Raw genomic sequence first — 20,914 nt, forward strand, 5'->3', positions numbered from 1 at the left:
ATACAAAAATTGTCAAACCTATTTGCCAGACACGGAATTCCGCTTGAGGCGTGCACCGACGGAGGTCCACAATTTATATCTCAAGAGTTGAGGAAGTTATACAAATTATACAGAGATTGCATTTCTGCAGACTACTTCGAGTAGAATGGTGATACAAAAATTGTCAAACCTATTTGCCAGACACGGAATTCCGCTTGAGGCGTGCACCGACGGAGGTCCACAATTTATATCTCAAGAGTTGAGGAAGTTTGCTAATCTGTATGACTTTACGCATGTCACTTCCAGCCCCCGGTTCCCGAGGTCAAATGGTTTGAGGGAAAAGGGTGTGCAAGTAATGAAGAGGCTACTGAAGAAAACCAAGCATGCAAACGAGGACTTGAGGATCGGGCTTCTGAACTACCGAACAGGCCCCCTGGAAGACGGGCGATGCCCTTCAGAACTCCTAATGGGACTGCGGTTGAGAAGCTGAATTCCAGACTTTGGTGTGCCCGCCTCTTCATTGATTCACAAGCTTGTTCAGGACACAAAGATGTGTCGGAGTCCACGGCCCTTGCAACAAGGAGACATCGCGCGCCCACAAACTGACAAAAAGTGGAGCAACCCAGCTCACCTCCTGCAAGCAGTGGCACCAAGGTCCTTGAGAAAGACTACTGAGGACTTTCAGCAAATCCAAGGGTTTGATGATACAGGAATGCCCGAGCGAGGTCCTGAAAATGAGAGCGAGTCAGCACCTCAAACCTCGCCAGCTAAAATGCCTCCAGAGCCGCCATCGTGTCAAGATTGCCTGCCGACACGACTCGACCAACCTCCGGCTCTGGAAGTTTGTAGGTCGGGAAGGACGATAAAGGCACCAGTGCGTCTGACATATAATGAAGACTTTAAATGAATAGTATAGCCCTACAGTCTGTTTTCGAGTGACGCGACTACGCTCAGCTGCGTTTGAGTTTATACGTGCGTAATTCTGTGTGGTTGTTGTTTTCTTTTGTATAACGTAATAATGTTCAGCTCATTTAGAGAAAGGAACATGTATCGGTAGTGGCCTGGCCACGCGTGAGGGTTCAGACTTACAAAGACAAAAGTCAATAAAATTCCTTCAATGTTGTTATAATCCATGTCAGCGACGTTTTATATCCGAAACCGGGATCGCGATCCTGTCGCAACAGGCGAGGAGGCTTCTCGAGCATGTAACAACTGCTTACTGGGGGACGAAGGCACGGCCAGCATGGTGCCGACACCGCGGACGTCCGTCCAACTCAAGGAACGCAGCGGGGAGAAGTCAGCAGATAGGGAGGCAGAGCAGGATTTGGGTTTCTCCCGTGGGACTCCGAGACCAAGCCCGAGCTGGAGAAGCGAGACCCCGGTCAAGGGTGCTGGAAAAAGCGTTTTGTTTGAGCCGTCCTTTTGGGAAAAAGGAACAGAAGAGGAAGCAGCGCAGGGTCAGCGTTCTCCGACATGCCCCAAACAACTCTGGTGAGCTGCGTCACTAGAGGCGTAACGCACCGAGTCAGAAGCAGATGTCGTCGAGGCTGTAAGAGAAAAAACGCAGAGAAACCCATCCCAGGAAACCATTCACCGGCGGCAGTTACGAGATCAAGGGTCCCAGCGGAGACGCGAATGAGCACATTCTGGACAAGGAAGATCCAAGCCAGGGGCCCTTAGGAAGGTCGCCCGGTTCCTGTCAGCCTTCCAAACAAAGGAAACATAAGAGGAGAGCGCTCAAGGTCAGCGTCCTCCAATCTGACCTGAACGCTTCGGAGGGAGAACGACACCGAGGGCTCGACGACAGCATGACCAGCCGATGGCAGCTGTCGTCGAGGCGAAAAAAGGAAAAACGTCAAGACATCCACATTAAGGATTCAGAGACCAGCACTGGCTGCGAGACCAAGGGATCCAGAAGGTATGCGGATGAGACCACGTTGGACGAAGGAGATCCGAGGCAGAGCCAGATGGCAAAAGCCAGATGGCAGAAGAGGTTTCTGCCAGATGGCAGAAACCTCTTCGCCATCCCAGAACGACATCTAGTGTTCGTCCAGGCGCAAAGAACACAAGAAGAAAACGCTGCACTGGGTGAGTGACTTCCACCTTTCCAGGATTCGTTCAAGGAACGATGTCACAGGAAGCGCTACTCCAGAAAGAGGAAGTTGTCGTCTGGGCTGGGAGACGGAAATCAGGAAGATATCCACCCCAAGAAAGCATGAACCGGCTGTGGCTGGAAGAGCAAGAAGCAGAGCAGTGATTTAGAAAGCTGAAGCTAAAGGAGCAAAAGGGTCCGAGGCAGCGGAGGTCGAGGAGGCGGCGCTAGGCCTTCCGTTCTGGTCAAACGCTTCGGATGAACACCGTGACCGGAGGTTCAACGCGCGACACTCCACGGAAATTTCTTCGGTGCAGGACGAAAGAAAACATCATGATACCAACCCCAGGGAGCCGTCAATCTACTGCAGCAATGCGAGCAACAGGCATGGAGGGGACATCAGCAAATCCACGCTGAATGAGGAAACTTCGAGACAGAGCCTATCCGACGAGAAGAACAAGAGCTACAAGGAGTCACCGAGCGGGGGGAAGTCGGAAGTCGCGCCGCCAAAGAGAAGATAATTGGGGGAATGCATTAGAATTGATTGACAAGTCCTCAATCTCGCTCAAGCACCTCGAATCCCGTGTACACGTACCCAACTCGCAGCTGGTGCTTCAGCCCGGAATGAAGTCAGATGCAGAAATCAAGTCAGAAATTCCGATGGTGACTTACACAAGGCTATCGAGTCCAGAAACCAGGGCTTTCATGTGGGAGCGACACCGGGAACATATGCTTGGTGTAGGTTAGAGCGCAAATCTCTTTCCGGCTAGAGATTTCAGGAAGATGCGGACAAGGCAGATGCCACCAGAAAAAGGAAACGTTTAATATTTTTGTCTTTTCCTGGAGTCGGCTTAGCCAAGTCTATGGAGAGGTCTTGTTTTCAAGGGAGCTCGTTTTTATTGCGTTTGGTTGAGATGTAGTGCGTGGTGTTTCGAGCTCTAAAGTTTCTCTCGTTCCAAGGTAGAAAGCGATCAAGAAGAAGCAAAAAGGCGGAAAGCTAAATGGTAGGCTGTTGGTCTTGGAGCTTTTAAGACTTGAACCAGCTCCATCAACGGATGGTACAAAATTGTAAAGTTCGTGTTGTTTCTAATTTAAAAAAAAAATACATATATATATAATTTTATGTTTTCATCGTGTTTTTATTTTAAAGCACAATACCGTGACATTTATTTTTATTGTCTGTTTTAAGTCATGTTTACTTTTAAGGGATTAGTGACAGCCTCGAGCATGAGTGTCGAGTGAAGGTTGTTTTAGGTTTTAGGTGAAGGGTTCTCAATTGTCTCGTTTGGTCTATAGGATCGAGAGAGGAAAGCGAAGCACTTGTCATTGCTGGAATCGTGGTTTGTTATGTCTGCCTCGCCAATGCCCTCCTGTTGTGACCTGAGTTCAGGTCTCCCTCCTCCAGAAATTGGACCAGCATTCAGCTACGTCACCAAGCAGCTGGCGAACACCTTTCCCTACCAAGCAAGCGAGGCACTCATCAGCCAGCGCAGCAGTGTTGGGCCGCTTCCCTTCTGGTGAGCTCAATGGCGGCGAAGGTGCTGCTGTGATAGGCTTTTGTGGAGGTCACGTTCCTTCCTCCCGCCCCCCTCTGACCCCCCGGGAGGGGGCCTGTTATCCCCTGGACCGAAACGCGGGCTAGACGTCATGAAGCTGCGGCGGCGCTGCGATCGCGCCGGAGCAGGATGGTGTGGGCGAAAGGGCGCGTGTTTCGCATTGGCGTCATAGCATTTCAGCACGCTGCGAAGCTGTGTAGCCATTAATTACACCGAAAGGTACCAAAAATATGATCGGAGTGAGTTTACACATGTTCCCGGCAAACTCTGAAAAGCATAAAAGGTGGATAATATTCGTTAAAAGAATGGTCGCCTCGCGCGAACGACCGTTTTTGCGGCAAGCACTTTCTTGATGGCAAGTGCGGCTTCAATTTTAATCTCCGTCCCGAGGCTTGCTGATGTTCAAGGGAAACCGTCGTCTGATCGAGACTACCTGGATGTTTTTTCCACGGTGTTCGCACACAAAGCACCGGCCGAGCGCTGCGTCGGAGGCTCGCTACGCCCGTGCTACCAAGAGGAAGGGGATCGGCGACAGAACGGCAGTGTTGTAGGCGATACCGAAAAAAAAACAACGAAATACGTCACTCGTTACTTGCAAATAAAAGGTACGCGTTACCGAGCTACGTCACCTAAAAATAAAAGGAACGCGTTACCGCCACCAATAAAAAGTAAGGCACGCTACTTCTGCGTTACTTTTTAAATCATGATGTAATACGTCTTACTGTTTTGACGATACAGCATGCATAAGCTCGTATATCTAGAAACATTATGTTCATGCAGAAACGCAATATAATTACTTTATCTCTTTTTACTGTTTCACGTAACTGCTCACGAGAAAAAACGCAAAAAACGCAGAAAACTCAGACATTTACATGGCTTGACGCCTAAAAATCCAGAAAAAAAGATTGAATTGTAATTTCTTGAAGTCTTGGGATGTAGTAACGAGTAACGTGACTACATTACTTGAAATAGTAACGTAAGTACGTTACCCGTTACTGTGTCAAAAAAGTAATGAGTAGGTTACTACATTACTGGAAAAAGTAATGCGTTACCGGTAACGCCGTTACTTGTAACGCTTTACCGCCAAGACTGCAGAACGGACAAAGCGTTACCGCTTGTCATATGCCTTGTGATTATGAGGTTAGCAAAAATATCATACCTTGACTTAAATACGCGGTGTGTATTTAATCAAGTAATAAATACACTTCCGCAGACCCACAGTCTGCTGATCCCACGGGCAGTGCGGAAGCCGACTCGAAGTAATTGTAGGCCACGAGAGACTTGTACGTCTGCACCGTGTCAGCCGTGAACTGGCTTGGCGAAAAAACTAAATAAATGACGACGTGATTCGGCGACTTGGGTGGCAGCAACTTCACGTCGGAAGTCCAGCAGGCCCTGTTTGAGGCGTACGGATCCTCGAAAGCAACGCCGTTCACGCACAGTCTCTTTCAATACCGCTGCCGTTCAGGCTCGGGTAGCGGGCTCAAATAGTCGAGCATAACGTACGACATACGTTGTCAGGAAATACAACGCGCAAATTAAGCTAGAAGCGTCCTTACAACGTCAACAACGAGCGCGCGCGCCACAACGCAATGGCGAAAACACGGAGAGCCAGGCCGCTTTTGCCCACACAGCTTCCGCGGATGCGCGGCCTTCCGGCCGTGTTGGTAAACAGAGCCGCTCAGCGTGTCGGTCTATGGACAGTCGGCGACCGGCCGTCTCACCCGTTAATGACTGACAACATCGCCCGGCGCCGTGTTGGCTGCGAGACACCTGGGCAAGAGGTTAAGCCAGCTTCTTTCCGCTGACAGAGTCCTGGAGTTAATCCTCTCTTCCAGCGAAGAACTTTTGAAGGATCGCCAGGAATATCTCTCGTCTTGGGAAGGCTTCTATTGTAAAGTCCAGACTAGACGACGACGGTGGCGGCCCAACAGAGACAAGGCGCCATGTTCAGGGACGTCTGCGGGTGTGAGATGGGCGGGTTAGCGAGGAAAAGACACCTGGGCGGGGCTCGGAGTCCGGGAACAAACGCTTCGCTACCATAGACTGCGAGCATTACTGCAGGGACTCCCCACTGGAGAGGAGGGGCCAACTGACCCTTTAAAAGAAGCAGCAGGCGGCTGCGAGAGTGCGCTTTCGGACGATGTATGGACTTCTTGACGTATGTATTAAGAAGAGTTTATTGTGAGAGACCCTCCCGTCTACTGATACTGTTGCCGGGAGTCGTCCTTCGGTTCCTGTTCTGGCCTGGCCCTGCCTGATCCTACCTGGGGAACTCCTCGGTCCCAACAGTTGCCAAACCAATCGCCATTTCGGTCCACTCAAATCTTCGAAGCTTCGATAGGGTCGTTGCAGAAGAGTCGCACGAAGATCGCCAGGGAACATCACTGTACTGAAGGTGTTCCTCGATAATATGAGCGTCTTTCTCGCCGTGTATGCAGTAAACTTATCAATATAGCCCATCTCCACGGATTTCTTATATTTATATTGATCGTCTTGCGTATTTTAAGACAAGAAAATTATTTTTTAATGATTCTAAGCACTGACACCGCATGTGGTGGCGGTACAAAGTTGTACGCTTCTATTGCCGGTGCGTGGATAGCAAAAATGTCGGTATAGGGGCTTGTCAGATAAGTTCGGCCGACCATGTCCGGTAAAATTTTTTTAGTTAAATATATATATATATATATATATACATATATATATATATATATATATATATATATATATATATATATATATATATATAGAGAGAGAGAGAGAGAGAGAGAGAGAGAGAGGTAGATCGTAGGCTCAATGCCCATCAAATGAAAACTTAAATCTGTCTTGCACAAAAAATGTTTGTCCTTGCGGGATAAAAAATAGAAGCCCGCTCTGAGTGTCAAGCACTTTCTGCGAATTGTTGAAGTTGGCATTTGAGGCGCATCTCCTTAAAAAAAGAAAGTTTTGGCTACCCTTCTAGATATATTTCCCCACAAACTACTTATAAGAAGGATTGAGTCAAAATATTTATTGTTAGGTATTGACGTTGTTAATTTCTACAAAAAAATCACTAACCAGGCACATTCCCCAAAAGCACTTATATGATTCTTTTTATCAGCCTCTATGAACTCCAGAACTTTCAAACTTAGCCAGCATGTTGTCCTGTACCTTGTTGATATTGGCGCTAAATATGGTTGTCGTGGGCAGCAAAATATATTTACGCAAAACGCTCAAATTGGGTCATTTAAATAATTACGAGTTATTTTGAAATTAAACTAAAAACAAAGGCCATCTTCAATTTTTGTTTAACTCTCCCTAATGAAGGTCAATGATGGTACTAACAGAATATGCAAAAACACGTTGCATTATGTTTCTGTATTTGAACTTATCAACCTGGATATATAAACAAATTGAAGCTACCGCAACACCGTGAATGGGGCGTGCAGATACCCATAAGTTACAAATTCATTATTGTTACAAAGTTTAAAAAGACTTGAGAGGGGTCAGAAAGAAACAAATTGACGGCACAGATGCAGACAGTGGTCTTTAACTGAGAATTCTTAGTGCGTTTTTGTATAAAAGTCGAAGAAATTGCGCGCGGTCCGGCGCGATAATTTAAGACAAACCTCGCGAGCCTGGGGAAAACAAGAAGGACATCACGACACAGAGTCTGTTTGTTGTGTTGTCTGTCGTTTTTACCCCACTGTTTCGATGGTTTGTCTGAATAATGTCAAACCTTCATCATCCCGTCTGTGCCCTAACGCTTCTTATTCGATAGGCTCTCTGATGTCGTAAGCTTCGCAAGGCCTGTTTTCAATAGCCGCCATGTAGGGTCTCTGTGTACGACATGTAGATGAAGCGACTGGAGAAGTATCATATGTTTATCTCAATATTTCGCCTGGAGGTAACATAATACGGCCGCGCGCAGAGCCAACTAAGCAACGCTAGAATATTCGCGTTTATTCTTACTCAGGGATCCTGGGTTAGAGCCACACTCCTGCCCGTTTCGATCTGGATAAGCATCGTACCGGCGTGCGCTCGTGTATCACTAGTGCGTTGTGCACAATAAAGATCCCAGGCTAGCGGTTGTGCCCCACAGGCTAAATTGCTCATCTACAGCTGAGACACCAGACGCCCACTGAGGCAGACTAACTTCCGACTGTATAAACATACACACAACAATCTGTGTTCCCCGAACCCTCGATGGAGCCCACGACTGCAAGAGTACGACCATAGCTTCCTCTGTACTGACAAAGCCTGGCAGATCTCCGCGAGAAGCGGCCGCCGAAATAGAAAAGATAGAGCGGCAGATAACGGATGAGAGGGGAGCCACGTGACGGGCGCCCCCCTGCGGCGAGACACCGAAACACACTTCTCCCGAGCGATGGAATGTTCGCTCGTGCTCCTCGCGTTCCTCGCGCTACCGCGTCTTTTCTCGTCGGGTTTGAAAACCATGTTTCGGGTCCTCGCCGCTGCAAAAGCTGTGCGCTGACGACCATATTCACCGAGGAATGATCTGTGGTACCTCGCGCTTCAAATCTGCGACAGGGCACGCTATGGCTCCGTCGACGAACTGCAAGGCTTTGTGAGTATAGAAAAGGCTGTGGTACGACGTGACCATGGTTTACAAATCACACTCGAAGATAAAAATGACTACCCTGGGTAGCCGCCAAAATGGCATTTTGAAGGCTCTGGTTATCCCAAAGGGCTACTGACTAGCTTCTGGACAAAGTGACGACCCCATGGCGCCGTGGAATGACCACGTTTCTGCTGGTGACGACGGGAAAGGGGTGACTTTTGAATCTAATATTCAGGTATAGGCAGAATCATAAGTGGAAAAGTGAGAACAAAATTGAAGAAAAAAAAGTTCTCTCCAAACTGTACTACCCGAGTTAAAAAGGTTTAAACCAAGTAATAGAAAAAAAAAAAGTTTCTGTTTGCAATAAATGCCAATTGAAGGAAGTGGAGAAGCGTCACCACCCGTCAGAACGAGCCTGGAAGATTCGCGGTGCATTTATTGTTTTACTTTGTAACATATATATCAGGGTGTCGAACCGGAACCGAACCGGTATTTTTTCCGGAGCTGAACCCGAACCCGAACCGTTATATTGTTATCGCAATGAACCCGAACCGGAACTGAACCGGAAAAAAATAACGGTTACCAGCTCATGTCAAAACGGTTCGGCCACGCGCTGTTCACAATGAATGTGCTATCAATGCCATTTGTTTTTTAAGTGCCGTCAACTGACACACACCTCGCTTACATATTTTTCTTCTCCACTCAGTCTTTATATAAGCGCTGCATCCATGAATCTTGACAAACGCTGCATCCATGAATCTTGACATAGGAACCAGTATTGTGCGGGTCGCGGCTCGCACAGAAGAAAAAGAATTAAAAGGCTGTGCAAAAAAATAAAAAATAAAATCGCGTCACGGGATTTCATTTTTCTACAATGTCGTAAATCCTAAATGCTGCTGTGTGCTCATTTCATAATACGTTTCTAGAACGCGCGAGTTCTTGAAGCTTGCTTCCATCGGAATGAGAAAAGAAAAGGCTGTGGAGTTTGATAATAGAGAGTTTTAGTAGATCGTTCCGATACCTCCGATAGCCCCGATAACGACACTATGCATGCACAATGGAGGCGGTGGCGTAGTATCGGGTATCGTTATCGGAGTCAGGGGAACGATCTACTAAAACTCTCTAATAATGCATCCGGTTTCGTATAGGCACTTAGAAGCTAACATATTTGTGAGACAGTGAACTCTTCTATTTTAATATTTATCCTATTACGTCCTTCTGGCGTTGCGTTCGGTGAAGTGTTTTTCATATTCCGTATCTTGTTTAATGAAAACTTCTTTAAGGGTCTAATTTGAGTTACTGAAGGCTAGTTCAAATAAAGAAAGCTGTTAGCGAGTACTACTTGTAAGTGGGTTTGTAAGGAGGTCGCGGATTTTACAGCTACTGCGTCGGACCCAATTAGATGAAGTCCGAATGCGTAAACGTCGGTGAGGTAACCTTTTAGTGCACATAAAGAAACCATTCCTGGTAGAAATCCCTGAGCCTTACACTACGATGTATCCCGTTTCGTATGTGCTGATTTCAGATGTTTTATTTGTAATTTATTTTGATGTTGCAATTTGTCTTATATAATTTCCGAACCGGTTCGCGAACCGGTTCGCGGATCGAATTAATCGAACCGAAACTGTACCGGAACAAAATATATTTACCTGAACCTGAACCGTAACCGAACCCGTATTTTTTTCAATTCGACACACTGACATATATATATATATATATATATATATAATCGATTAATCGGTTGCGTTAATTTTTATAAATAATATATTAAAAATAATGGGCAACAACTCGTCTTGCCTTTGAAGACTTATTTTACTCTCTGTTACACGGCGCAAAGGACATTTACAATTGAGGATACTTATAGTTCAACGATTCAAAGACTCACATATTTTTACTCCAGCTCCGAAGACAAAAAAGTTTGTCCACATTCTCCGACAGGAAGACAAGAAGTCAGGGCTTGGGCGATGCTTTCTTCTTTTTTTCAGAGAAAGGGGCCTCGACGAGAAGGCGTTGATTGCTCTCTACATGTCTACGCTGCAGCGGCGTATACATGGGTGCTTCGCTCGTAGGTGAAAACTGCTCTTTGCAGATGATGCAGTGGACTTCCTTCGAGTTCAAAGCTTCACCCGCTGGAGTTTACTTTAAACCCCAATTTTACTGCTAGATTGCCTTTCATACTCGTGAACTCGTCCATTTGTACGGGCCGAATACTGGAGCAAGTAACCATGGCGTTGTCATCTTCCCAGCTTCTTTTTCTGCTAGTTTGTCTTGCCTGGGCAGGATGTGTAATAGATCCTCAACACGTGAATTTTCGCGGTCGTAAAGGGGTCATTCGCGGGCCCGGCTGGTTCTTCTGGCCTCGGTAGAACTGTAATGTATATCCTCGAACACGGGACGCTTCGCCAGCGCGAGAATTGAACCTTGCTCATACTCATAGCACCTGGCTGGGAACAGAAAACCGCTCAGGACAGGACGACCGGATGCAAGCCACGCAGCGTTTTCTTTAAGAGGGGAGGGCGGGGGGTGGGTGGGGGGGGGGGGGGGGGGGGGGGGGGGGGGGGCGGGCTTGAGTCACGCCTAGTTCGGGCAGGTCGTCCAGGATAGAGCCATGCGTGCGTCCAGTTGACTTCTTTTTGAGTACCAATTAAAAAAACCGATTAACCGGTTAAAAAATTAATCGCGATTAAAGCCTTAATCGATTAATCGGATAATTAATCGATCAATTGCCCAGCTCTAATATATATATATATATATATAGAGAGAGAGAGAGAGAAAGACAGAGAGAGAGAGAGAGAACACGTAGAGCAGGATGGCGAAAAGTATATACGGCAGAAAACGCACTTGAGATGGTTGCTGGAGTTTTTAAGACATATTATTTGTTCATCGAAGTTTCGGCCTGAGACAGACCTTTTTCGAGACTGGTTACATCTCTATAACCAGTCTCGAAAAAGGTCTGCCTCAGGTCGAAACGTCGACGAACGAATAATATGTTTTAGAAACTTCAACAACCGGCTCAAGTGCGTTTTCTGCCGTATTTATTTATATATATATATATATATATATATATATATATATATATATATTATATTGTTTTTTTTTGTTTTTTTTTTGCAGTTACGAACATCAACTCAAGAACAAGAAACAAGAGTTAACAAGACCAAAAGAATAAATATATATATGCTTTTTTTTTCTTGTTAACTCTTGATTCCTATTTCTTCAACTGATGTCATTTTTTTTAGGTTTTCTTGTTCTTGTAATTGATGTTCTTAACTGAAAAAAAAATAGTATAGAATAAGCAATGCCTAAATATTGATATATATATATGTTTGGATGTAGACCAATCTCACTAGCCAGTTTGACTACGCCACCGCTGCCGCAATTCATCGAGGGAACTTCAGTCTTTCTGCACGTGCAAAAACCTCACTGGACCTCTGCTCGTGTAGAGCATGATGCGGCACGAGCCTTCGGATGCACTGCCGTCGGCTTCTGTGAACTAAAATAATGCGGCGTCACGCATGCGCTGAACGCTTAGTGAGATGGGTCTATCAATATTTACAAATATTTTTTTGTAGAATAGTTTTTATTGTTTTGTATTTAACGAGTTAGTACTTTTTCACCTAATTAGCTTGTAATGCGTTGTGTGAATGTAGTTATTGGCGAATTCGGGTGGTTCGCCGGCGGCACCGGCAACCGAAATTGCGCCAGCGGCGCACCACGTGACCCTCTCCACCCCAACATGAAGCGCCGGCAACTGGCGTTTTCGTTTACCCGGGTCGAGCGTGAGCTTTGCTAACTCGGATTATTTTATGATATTTTAGGCACGCTGTAGGCATCAGCAACGTATACTCTGACTCTGAGATGTGGGTAAACAAATTTTAATATATATATATCTTTTTTTTTTTATTCACGAAGAACTCTCGCCATCATACAAGGATCCCAGAGAGCTCAACCGCGTCGCTGTTTATATTTTATTTTCTTGTTATTTCCTTTTTTCTACATTCCGCAGCCTTTTCATATGGCCCAGCCCTTTGAAATAGTAATGCACGTTTAAGTGTCGAGCTGCAGAACTATCAACACATTTCTTTCTTTTTTTTTTTGTTTTTTGCGGCGGTGTAATAACACGCTATGTCCCAGAGCAAACTGATCTTCCGCAAGCTTCCTTTAAAACATTTTATCTTTATCTCCGTTTGTTTCTGCTGCCTTTTCTCGGACCACAGAGGGATGTCTGTCTCAAAGGCTTTGTTTTCAATAGATCGATCCCACAGCTAGTTTAAAGGAGCGGTGCAACGATTTTATGATTAAAAGAACTTGCGTCTCGTCATTTTTACGTTGTTTATCGAGTCCCTGAGGATAGAGAAAACACCACTTTCATTAAAAATGTCGCGATTCCGCTGCATAATCGCAAAGCAAAAGTCTAACTTTTGCCCCCACCTGCAGCCCCAAGTGGCAGTCGAAGGAACTACGGCGAAAAGATTACATGACCTCGCTCGGCTCTAAGCTGGAGCATAACGCCCGCTAATGTCAGTAGAGAGATTGAGAGGAAGCGCCCTCCGAGATAGCACACGGGAACTTACACGGCACTCCGAATGACGTCACCAGGAGTGCTACCAGGTGTGACTCTGAAGACTGGGAGTGAGTTGAGGGGTGCCCGAAATGCCAATATTTATCTTATTTTTACGCATCAATTAGTACACGCAGGCGAAATTGGTTTTTTGTTCTTTACTTCAGAAGTGTGAGAGGGCAACTTCCAGAAATCTTCGACCGAAGTCCGGAAATCGTTGCACCCCCCCCCCCCCCCCCTTTAAGTACGCCACCGCTGCTGACTTGCATCGTGGGAGCTGAAGTCTGTTTGCACGCGCGACAACCCTGCTGGAGGCCTGCACGAGGCGGTATGAGCTCTCTCGTGAACTGGGAACTGGTGTCTGCCTCCTACGAACTACAGTTATGGCCGCGTCACGCATGCGTGGAACGCTTGGTGAGATCGGTCTATTCCAACCCGCTATGGGCGAGCATTGTTTTGCTTGGTTCTCTTTCCCAATTCGGGTATGACGATACCAGATACAGCCTGACAGGCAAGCTGCCTGACCACGTGAACGACTTTGGCGAAGATATGGCAAAATATTTTGCCGGAAAATGACCACCCGAATCAGGGTTTTAATTTAATATTTGAATGACAGTTCCAGTTAATAAATCTGACTATATTAAGGCCTCGTGATACAATCTTGGAGGTGTTTAATAGGTTTGGATTCATTTGTAGCTAGGATATGTAATTATCAGGGTGTGGGATGCAGAAATTTTGTATGAACGATTATTTTGTTGGTGTGCTTAGAGAAATTGGAGTCAATCAATGAAGAATTACAATTAGATTGGTGTGATGGTTTGCACGTTTCTGTGAAGAATGATCTTGATGGTGTGCTGAATAATATGCTGAATTTGGGAGTCTATCTGCTAGCCGGCTACCATTTTGATTTGTCGGTTACGCGATCAAAAACGCTAATATGACAATAGGTCTGTTCGATTCGGCCAGAAAGTTCTGAACCAGTTCTGTCCGAGTTCAGAGAAGTGCAGGAGTCGGGCAGCGGCGGCGCAGAACCAGTGCAGCCACCGCGCTAGGACTGGCGCTGTGATCGGCTTTCCGAGCGGAAGAGCAGGCTGTCGTTTGCATCTGTTGGCTGTTGTTTCTCCACGCCACGTTGCATGCGACATTTAATTAGTCGCGGTTTGATGAGATCATTCGTGTTTTCTTATTTAAAAGTATATTAACCGAATCTTTTCTGTGAATATTGTTTTTTTCGAGTGTACTTAAAACGTTTTCTGCACGTAATGTGTTTCTGTCTGCATTTTTAACGGCCATTTGGTTCCTGTCGCTTCCCTAAGCGTTCGTGTCCTTCACATCCATTAAGCAATAGTAGATTCACTCCAAGTCTCTCGAGTTTCGCATTTCGACGATAGGTTCGCGGCATCAGGATAATTTTGCACCGGGATTCACTGGCGGCCGCGCGCGGTCGGTAGCGGTCACCTCGAAGACGAAGGCCTGACGATAGCGTTTTGGCCAAGACAGTTATCGGCCGTAAGGTTCGCGTCAAGCTGAAGCGTTTATTCTGATTCTCAAGAAAGACCTGCGTGGAACTACCAAGCTAATTTCGATTCTCGGCGTTTTTCTCAGGCTCGTTAGTGGGCGTCCACAGATACCAGCGGACAAAGCATGCAGTAGTATGCTGAGCTACGGGGCATGCGAGGGCTAATGTACTAAATCCCAGACATCTGCAATGCATCGGAGTCGTCAGTATGCATCCAAGAGCAACTGAATTCGGGGACTATCAAGAATGCAATACCTTTCCCGTTTCTGTAAGGAAAAATATCAACCCTTTGGATCCTCACATAGCATCAAAAAGAATATAATTCACGTGAGCCAACATTTCAACACTTACCACAGGGAGCCAAACCTACACGAGCAGGTGCCTAAAACGCTAAAACGCTTTCAGAATATCATAATCAAATTCCTACCCTCGGTTATGATCTCAATTCCGCGTCCACCGCGGGTGCGTCATTATCATAAATGAGAGGAAACGGAACCTCCGTATCAGCGTTATTGTTACACATTGCAGACATTTGAGCAAGAGCTGCGAAAAGTGGCACCGCGAGCAGAGACGGCCGAGGAGTGTCGTCTGCTATCGCCGTCTGCTCTTGTCCTCTGCTCCCGCACGGACGCTGAACTGACTCTGGAGCCGGTGCAAGATTTTGAGGAACGGGGTCTGAACTCGTTCAGAACTGGGATGAATCGAACGCGCCAGTGCAGCGGCCGTGCAACTTCCGGTTGAATCGAATGCACCAGTTCCTGCATTGCTGAACTAGTTCAGCCAGCTCAGGCGAATCATGCAGAACTAATATCTCTTAATATTTTTATTATTTGCTTATTACAATGAAACAACCCGACTTTTAAAGTATCCGATATACTTTTTTTGTATTATGAAGATTTTTTTTACATTTTTATTGATTTTCGTGTATACTTCTAATAATTTTTACATGGATATTGTAATCGGTTTTTACCCTTTGCTGATGTTTTATGCAACTGGGAGGAGGTTTTCTTTTTCTGCTTTTTTAGGTTAATGTATATTTTATTCAGATTGTCTAGTTCCATTATTTCTTTAAAAAAATTTTTTATTAGTGAAATATTACTGTTCATCTGTCGTTTTGGAATTTATCTTAGTTTTTATATTGTATATTCGGTCGTAATATTTTTGTTTCTGCAATTATGTTTCTATATGATGGTTTTTGAAGTTGATGGACGGTTGTGGTGGTCTTTGTCATGAGGATCTTTTTGATTTTCAGAGTTCAGTTGTTTCAGATGTTTCCGTGCAGCACACTTTATCCTATACAAGGTTAGCTGTGTTTTTTTGTTTTTTCTTTGTGGTTGTTTGTGCAAGTCTGCAAGATGAACTCCCCTAGAGCGGGCGGGTTTTGGCCTAGGATGGCTCGGCAAATAGCCCCCTGCCAACCCCAAGTGGAGTGGCACGGCACCAACCATATCTGCCGTCCACTCCTTTTCAGCAATGTTTTGTTTTTGGTTTATGTGCGAGTCCGCAAGAACAAGTCCGGAAGACCCGGCGGTTCTTAGGTTTTGATGGTTTACCAAGTAACCCCCTACACTCTCAAGAAAAAAGGGTGTAAAAAGGTGTATCGTTACACCCTTTGTCTCATATAATACACCCCAAAACTTCAGTTTGACGTACAGCGCCCTACAGTCGAACGGACGGCCCCAATTTTACGAGGGGCGTGACAGTGGTGCGATGTAACTTTTTAAATAGCTAAAGGACGTATCAAAGACCACATAAAGAAAACATTTAGTTTTTGCTGTAACGTCAAGAAAACCCCGATTATGTTTTTGTAGTCAGTAAAACGTACATTAGCTATTTTAATAAGTTGTACCACACGGCTATCAAGCCCCTCGTAAAATTTTGGGCCGTCTGTTCGACTGTAAGGCGCTGCACGTCGAATTGAAGTTTTGGGGTGTATGATATGGGACAAAGGGTGTAACGATATACCATTTTACACCCTTTTTTCTTGAGAGTGTACCGACCCCATTCGGAAAGTACGCCACGCTTCATTTTGTAATCTTTCGTATGATGTTTTCTTGCTGCATGTGTGTTTCTTGTTTTGGCCTTTTTATTGGATTTACACAGACTTGGGAATTGATATGTTACTTTTTTAAAATTAATTGTGTAATTGCCAGGTTACTTTTTCGCGGAAGTAATTTGTAATGTAATTATGTAATTTCGTTATAAAATATTGTTAACGGATTACTTTAATTACTCGTTACTTTTTAAAATATGAGCAGAATACAGTATCTGAAGCAATACGAGCAGAACATTCATCAGCATAAAGGGAGCAGGTTGAACAAAATAGAAAACATCAGGAAGGAGACAATAGCCAAAAAGAAAACACGATTTTTCGCATGACCAGTGACTAGAACCACTAGGAAAACGGACAAGGCATGAACAAATATAAGAGAGACAAAGATCAAGTAAGACGACGCCGAGTAAGCTCTCGGTCGCCTTCCATCCTGTTTTCTTTTTCTCCCGGGCAGGAGAAAGCTCTTTGGGTTTATTCTGTTTATTCTACAACGCTTCACCTTTTTCAACTTCTTTGACGTCTCCCGCCACCTGCACAGACATCAAAAGCGGGTTCGTACCCCCTCGAATCGCGGGGTCACAACTCGCATAACAGATGATGTAGCCTCGCGCGAGGGCATCGAATTATCTTTGATGTGCACTACTTTATTTTAGCACGCTCTTGAAACACGGCTGAAAAACATCCGGCGCAAGGCTAAGAGCATCGTCCTCGATGCTCTTAGCCACGCGCCGGATGTTTTTACATCCGGCGCGGACGATACTTCTTTTGGTTTACTTGTCTGTGAGATATGGTCGAATCCACTCCTCAATTTACAGTGAACTGTCAACATAAAAGAGGGGGGGGGGGTGTTAGGCCATCTAAGGAATATTGACAGAGAGAAAAGAGAGAGAGAGAACACGATAAAGTGGTGTAATCCTCTATTATTTTGTGAGAGCGATGGCCAACGCTTCTCTCGCTCTCTATGTCCTCCCCTCCCCTTTCCTCACGAATATTGGTTTGAAAGTGAGAACCGATGAACGATCGATAACACGTAACCGCCACCTTTACTCTGACTGGTCGAGTTTTCGGTCATAGAGTGTCCGTCGTCTCCACGACCATCTCCTAATGAGATGTTCAAAATTCAAGTCATTAAGGAGAATGTAAACCTAGAGTTTCAGTGCAAACTTTGCTTGCCAAAAAACACACATTGTCATCAGCAAGAACAACTGACTCTAAGCTACGAAAACACATCAAGGTCAGCTGGGACACCTGCATACTGCATTGGTTATATATTGTAACGTTAGAACCAAATTTTTTTTTTATTGTGAGTAACAGGCGAAACATCCGAGTCAAAAGAGAGCTTTCGTGGATCGCTTCTTGAGCTCCGAATATCGTAGTGGAGGTAGACGCTGCAACTGAGCATGCACACTGCTAGCTTTGTCCGCACAAATCCAGGGATCATTTCCGGAGGCTGTGAGCTAGCGAGATGACGGGTGTGGTTGCAGCTTTCGGTGCTTTGTCAGCTTACAGGTGAACGTTGTGCACCTACACTCTTTCTTTTAACTCTAATATGTTATGTCTACAATTACCACAATAATACGGGCGTATGAGAAATGAACAGTAGTGTTGCAGAACATTGTTGAAAATAATATCAATATTGTTTCTGTTGTTTGCTGGATAAGTGCACGGAAAAAGTATTGGAAAAGTAATTTGTAACGTAACGAGTAAAGTAATTTGTTACTTTCTAGCGAAAGTAACTTATAACGGTAATCAACTAAATTTGAGGCTCGGTAATTTCTGATTGTAATCATTACATTTTTCAAGTAACGAGCACAAGTCTGGAGTTACATCTCCGCTTGTATAAACCTCATCATGACAAGTATTTGTGTAGCTTTACCATTTATTTATGGATTTATTTATTTACCTTCAAAGCTTGAGGCATTATAGAGGGCAGTGGATTACATTCCATAAGATAATACAACATTTTGCAGTTATTAGTCTAGACAATTAAGAGGCGCCTAATCATACTGTAGGGACTGGACGCACCGTCAAGCGAGTCCAGTCTCGGCACAGGAAAAGAGAAAACGACGCGCGCCCTAGCTATTCGCTCACGCGCTGACGCGCTCACGAAGAGCAGTTCCTGACGAGACACCACTGAAATAGAACGTTGTTTTGGAACGTCCGTCCCCTGCCTGTTTCTTTCACCACATTTGGTGACCCGGTCCCCCGTCCGGCACCGCGCCGTGTACCGTGGTCTGCGACCTGTCTACGGGAACGCCTAGGCCTTTTGTACCACGTGAACTGCGACGACAGCTTTTCGAAGCGATTCACTGCTTGTCGCACCCGGGTATACGAGCATTCCAGAAGCTCCTGTGCGACCGCTACGTTTGGCCCCGGATAAAATCCGACGTTCGTGAATGGGTGCGATCCTGCATCGCATGCCAGTGCGCGAAAGTACAGCGGCATCCGGTGCCACCAAGTCGACAATTCCTACAGCCTGACAGCCGTTTCAACAAGATCCATCTGGACCTAGTAGGACCCCTACCGATTTCTCAGGGACAGCGCTACATCCTAACGTGTGTCGACAGATTCACACGATGGCCAGAAGCAACCCCACTGCCCGATATCACCGCCGCCACTGTCGCTGAGGCGTTTATCGTTACGTGGGTATCCCGGTTTGGCTGCCCCTCAGAGATTGTCACCGACAGGGGTCGACAATTCGAGTCGGCACTCTTTGCCAAGCTCACTCGATTGCTCGGAACCAACCGCTTGAGAACGACTGCCTACCACCCACAGTCGAACGGGATGGTAGAACGATTTCATCGACATTTGAAATCGGCCCTTGCAGCTCAGGGTGGTCCCTCGGATTGGGTTCGTCATCTCCCCCTTGTGCTTCTTGGAATCCGGACAGCCTTGAAGGCGGGCATCGGATGCTCCACCGCCGAGCTGGTGTACGGCACTGCACTTCGCTTGCCATCAGATTTTTTTGAAGTGGAACTGCCTCAACAACAAAGGCAGTTGGACTATGTAGAACAGCTCAAGCAAATTTTTATCAATTTGCGACCGGTGCCTACACGGCAAGGAACTTCAAAGTCTCCCTACGTGACCCAGGACCTCCAAGACGCCACTCATGTTTTCGTACGACAATCGCAAAAGAAGCCACTGCGCCCACATTACATCGGACCTTTTCCAGTGGTCGAAAAGAGAAGCGACACGTTTGTCCTGCGTGTCAACGGCAAGAATGACACCGTTGCATTGGAGAGACTAAAGCCGGCACATATTGAGCAAGCGCATGTGCAGGAAATAGCGCTACGTGACATCGACCAGTCGACAGAGAAAAGTCAACTTCGTTGGAACTCGAATGTTTGTGTGCTTTAATCGTTCGTCCTACCTCCTCTCTAAGGGGGGGCATATCTGTAGGGACTGGACGCACCGTCAAGCGAGTCCAATCTCGGCACAGGAAAAGAGAAAACGACGCGCGCGCTAGCTATACGCTCACGCGCTCACGCGCTCACGAAGAGCAGTTCCTGACGAGACACCACTGAAATAGAACGTTGTTTTGGAACGTCCGTCTCCTGCCTGTTTCTTTCACCACAATACAATGATAGCTAAGGCGTTCTTGAAAAGATTGTGGTCTTCGATGGCTGCCGTAGGTGCGGGAAGGCTAGGGAGCCTTCATGTGCGCTTTGCTTGAGTGATGCCACCCTTTGTAATATCACTGGCCGACAAACCAGCCGCCATTTTGGTCTCGGCAATAATCCCTGGATCTTATAACACTCCCGGGATCTTATAACACTCCCGGAAACAAGCACCTTATCTCAAAAGTTGGGAACAGTGTTGTGGAACCCACGGAGGGAGGATTAGCATTTCCCCCCTCGGACGGGAGGACCGATAGACACAAAGGAACTTTCCGACGCACAGGGAAACAACGAGGAACAAAATGGCATTGGAAGAGGGTGTGGGAAAGGGAAACAGGCGGTTGGCATCAGTCTATGCGAAGCGCACATGAAGGCACCCTAGGGAAGGCTATTCCACTTATCTGATCTGCGTGGGAAAAGGACTGAAAAAAGCGTTAGTTTTGCAGAGTGGAATTCCAACCTTAAAAGCATGATCCAACCTGGATGAGATGTGCGGGGGAGGTAAAATATGATCGTGGCGCAGATATGGGTGATGGAAGAGCTTGTGAAATCGACATAGTCGAAATCTTTTACAGCGAGATGCTAGAGTTGGTAGGTTGAGGCTAGATTTCATTGAGCTTATGCCAGCAGTTCTCTATAGTTAGATAGAATAAAACGAACTGAATTATTTTAAACCATTTCAAGCGAACTTATTAAGGTTTCTTGGTAAAAATCCCACACAGATAAAGCAAATTCATGTTTTGAACGGATTAGTGTCTTATATAAAAAAAAAGTTTTAAGGACGAAGGGGCTTTTGAGAAGCTACGTCGGATGTATCCAAGCATTCTGTTAGCGTTGTTAATAACATTCGAGATGTGAGCGGTCCAGGTGAGATCGTCTGTAATGTGAATACCAGGGTATTTGTAAGAAGTGCCCGCATCAAGAGGACGGTGATTTAGAAAGAAGGTGGGAAAACTATTTGCTTTTTAGATACGCG

The 20,914-nt window shown here is 45.8% G+C and overlaps 1 pseudogene; it reads left to right on the forward strand.

The window, feature by feature from the left end:
• Nucleotides 1-289: 289 nt before the first annotated feature.
• LOC120841590 lies at nt 290-895 on the forward strand (annotated as a pseudogene).
• Nucleotides 896-20,914: the final 20,019 nt, after the last annotated feature.

Source organism: Ixodes scapularis, unplaced genomic scaffold, assembly GCF_016920785.2.
Source record: "Ixodes scapularis isolate PalLabHiFi unplaced genomic scaffold, ASM1692078v2 PGA_scaffold7__128_contigs__length_106722199, whole genome shotgun sequence".
In the NCBI taxonomy this organism is placed as follows: Eukaryota; Metazoa; Arthropoda; class Arachnida; order Ixodida; family Ixodidae; genus Ixodes; species Ixodes scapularis.